Consider the following 4,342-nt stretch of genomic DNA (forward strand, 5'->3'; position numbering starts at 1 on the left):
AAATACATAGTGAGATCGAATTTGTAAGTCAATATTAATGCATGTGCGTCAGTTTATAAGTAGATGCACCAAACAATATTAGTAGTGGCCCTTATGTGTTTCAAGAGAAGAAACATGTTATTCTAGTGGCAGCCATTCGGGTCAATACAAAAAGAGCCACATATGGAGAGGAAGGAGAAGAGGTGGTTGATAGGGGGTCATGTGGTCGGTGGGGAAGAGTCAAAGAGATGACATGAGTTGGCGATCGACATCATGGTAGCGCATCATAGCAACCAACTCTTTCAATTCTTTGCACATGCAACGTGTGAACAAGTAAACTATCACAAGCCTCTAAGAGCAGCCGCAACACGGTGCTAAAAAGGGTGATCAGAATCTTGGATGATCGGCGGTTGATGCCTTCAATCCCGATCGATGCAAAAAAGATGGTACCGACGCTATCTTGCTTTCCCTGGCTTGTGGTGTGGAAGGATAGGCGGAATTAGCACCGCAAATAAGAGCCCAGCAATGCAGTGATACGTAATTTGCTACACAATTGATTTTATTCTATTTATACTACTAATTACTTCAGCGCCTGGGTAAGCGCCTTGCGTCATGGATGCTCTAACAACATGGTACATGCACCCAAACCATGTGGAGAAGTAGAGCGCACCATTAGTTTCGATTTCAGGTGCACTGCAATTAATCATAAAGGCAGGACTGAGATATCAGTCCATACAACACATGCGGAAAATACGAAACAACATCAGTAATCTCATTTTTTTTATTGGACGAACATACATACAAATTTATCTGCAGCAGTTTATACAGTAGATGCACCAAACAATATTGAACACTATACGCTCTTGAAATATAATAATTTGAACTTCCCTATACACATACACATATCGTCTTCTGCATTTGTGTCATTATAAGTAAGGTAAACGAAACTACTAATCAGAAGTTTTTTGTTTAAAGAACATAGTAATACAACGATGGAATTTATCTACATTGCTCAACCTGCTTTTCTAACCTGATATAGATCATAATACATACATTATAATATACTCAAGAGGTGTAACTATTTAACCCAACAAAAGAAAACCAAATAGATTTCATAAAAAAATTATAAATAAGCATCACAAACTGGTGTAATTTAATAAAATTCAAAGGAATCAATAGGAGAGAACCCCCGCTATGGAATGTTTGAGTCTGTATTTATGTGCAGTAATAATATATTCCATGTTGTTTCTTGGAACAACTCTAAATGTGATTACTTATAAACGAAACAATAAAAGGTACAAAGATTTTTTTTTCAGGTTCTGGTTACTGCCGCTGCTTGTAAATACATCACAGGTAAGTGCTTCTTCGTTCTTCTTGTTTACACAGTACAAACCACGAATTGTAAAATAGAAAATTTTGAGCACAAAAATGAGTTGGATGGTAAAATTGATACTCCAAGCGCATTTTGGCGCCAAATGAACATGCTATAATGCAACCATAATCGCAAAAGAAATGGCAAAGACGGCTAAGAATTAGGATGAAGCAAGTGTTGGGGAGGCCTATGTTACCTTAGATGATCCACTCCTACCTCACACAGCATCATGCCATCCTGCACCAGGCCACCATGAAATGAAATCAGTTAAGTCTTGGGTGCTAAAACCTACATATTTTGCCTGCATCCTCCCTACAAACACACATGTAAATTAGAAGCCAGTATTGTGTACCATCTGTGATACAACAAATCGACGAACAATCGGCCGAGAAAGGTAAATGCTCCAACCATATTGCTCACATACTTTACACTTGGTTTTGCATGAAAAAGCAAATACAATAGTTAGGCTTAGCGCTTTGCAGACAGGTAAAGATGATTAAAGAAAAAAATATCATCAAAGCTAGACTATCACTGAACTAAGCTAGAGAATTACCTTAGGCAAAACATGCTTACATGAAAAGAATTATGACGGCAGCTGGACTGAATTTTGAACTAAGCTTGTGTTTCAAACTATTTTGAATTACCAAAATCACAGTGAAACATGCTCGGCACGTATCTTGCGGTTGTAATCATTATCACTGTTCCAAATAATGTAGTCCTTCTAAAGTTTTCGCTTTCAGTGCCTCGAAACAGTGATGAATGAACTGCATCACCGGGGAAGGCATCCATACCGCGGTTGTCAGGCATGCAAATGTACCAGATTAGTAAGGCCACTCTCTGCATTGAAACGCTACCTCAAAAGTATGCATGAGAAATCCTTCTTTACTCCCATAACTACAAAAACAATACAATTTTTTTCCATCTCTAGCATTCTACAAAAAAAAGAACTGCAGCTGTTCGGCAAATGTTGAACTATTGATTTGCGGCTAGCAAAGACACAAAAGAATGGTTGAGAACTTCAAATAAGTTAATGAAATTATATTAGGTAGCTACTCCCATTTCTTTATTACTCCTCCCATCTGGCACCTAACTGTAACACGGAAATTAAACAAACGTTGCATACAATATATAGGTTTAGATATTAATAATTAAGTGCCCCTCAAGAACTACTGTTCTGAAACCATTAGCTGCAAGCTACCTGGCCCAACCACTACACCATTTTGCCTAACCTGTGAGGTGTGACTATCCATATCAGTGAAGAAGCGCTAAATTAAGCGCTCACCGGACAATCAACAACAATGTGTGGTAGATACATTGAAGAAACCCTCATTTTACTAATCCAAATAGAGACCTAAGAGAAACCACTAAATTAAGCTCCAACACTTAATGTTTCCTCTTACTTTCTGGATATAAACAAGAATGGATTTCTCATTCCACCCAGATTTCGATAGAAGGATAGCAGGGCAGGGGTTTCCCAAAACTTGCATAAGCTTCTAGCTTTTGTAGGTGTAGTCATGATATGGAATTGAATCCTCGATTAAGCAGCTAGCTTTCGCAGATTCCTATACTTGGGGTTAAAGCAATATTTCAGAGGATAGAGCAAGGTGTTGGGACAGAGGCATCCACTCCAATGCCACAAGACATAGCGCACAAACAAGCTGTCAAACACAAGCAAAGGTACCCAGCTGAAAAAACACAACTGAAAACAAAACATGAGCATGCATCAAACATTACACCAGGCTATCAGACCACGATACCCCTCTGGGCGCTACCAGCCTTCCATCCGAAACAAACTCACCTTAACAAACTTAACAACCAAAACAGAATTCCAAGAGAAGCCTGAGGAAACACCATGCAAACCCCTTCCAGCCAAAGCATAGGTCACACCTGCCCAGGGGAACGCCATGGATGCATCACCTAGCCAAACGACAACGCGACTGAAAAGCGAGCAATCGCAACATCGCGTAAGTAAAAGATACAGGAGCCACCACTGTCCACAGCTAACCCAAACCAGATAAGTGTTGTCACTTTGCCATAAGAAACCCATAATCACACCAATCTGACTCAATTTACAACTAAACACGTCCCCAGATGCCCCCAGATCAATAAGAAAACGCAAACCGCAGCCACGCCCGAGCCCACCTCTAGGACATCCGCCACGGCAAAGCGCACCGCATAGTCAGCCTATACAGAAACGAAACGGGAACCACCGCGTACGACGACCCATGCTGCCGAAGGCATTTTGGCGATAATATGGTTCATCCTCGAAGATCAAATCTAGTTGTGTGAGAGAGAATGGTGGAGGGGACAGAACGCACACCTTCTCGATCTTGGCAGGGTCGAGATAGGAGACCTAGCCCTACAGCGGCGGACGACACGTCCAGCGCCACTGCAGTGCGCCCTCATCCGGCGGCGCGATACACGGCGAGGGCCGCGGCGTCCTCCTGTAGCTCCGGCACCGTCCGCTCCTCAAGGCTCCGGCGCGTCCCCTCCTTCCTCATCGCGGAAGAGGAGAGTGGATGGGGATTCAGATTGAGCTGTTGGATTGGATTGTGCTACCTCCGTGCCTACGTGGTGTGGGCCTATTTCCATCTAACCGCCTCTCAAACCCAAACCGACCCGAAAAATCAACCAGAGCCAATCGCTAAATTGCTTCTAGTAGGGCCCATGATAGCGACTTGCCGATCGCTCCCAGGGGCTCACAACCCTGGGAGCTTAGAGCTCTTTAAGGATTCTCCTTGGAGTGGATTCTCATTGTGTATCTATACAAAATGAATAGCTGACTTAATGCGCATCTTCTTTCTTTCCATCTTAAAGCCATCTATTCTTTGACATGACGGTAGGAGTTTTCTTCATACACCCGTTCCTTAGCTGCACGCAGGTACTTCTACAAATATGTCTTTATAAGGATTATCTATCTGCCCACTTCGTGTGGCGTGCCTACTGTGATGATTTCTACATGATCAATTTCATATGTCAAATTACACCAGC

At 42.1% G+C, this 4,342-nt stretch overlaps 1 long non-coding RNA gene across 1 annotated transcript; it reads right to left on the reverse strand.

Annotated features, from left to right (window-relative positions):
- Positions 1–233: 233 nt before the first annotated feature.
- On the reverse strand, positions 234–4,071 carry LOC124707104. The gene is made up of 2 exons (XR_007004753.1): positions 3,672–4,071; positions 234–1,663 (listed from the first exon to the last, which is right to left on the reverse strand). It is a non-coding gene; the product is annotated as an uncharacterized LOC124707104 (long non-coding RNA).
- Positions 4,072–4,342: the final 271 nt, after the last annotated feature.

This window comes from Lolium rigidum, chromosome 4 (genome assembly GCF_022539505.1).
Source record: "Lolium rigidum isolate FL_2022 chromosome 4, APGP_CSIRO_Lrig_0.1, whole genome shotgun sequence".
NCBI classification, from domain to species: domain Eukaryota; kingdom Viridiplantae; phylum Streptophyta; class Magnoliopsida; order Poales; family Poaceae; genus Lolium; species Lolium rigidum.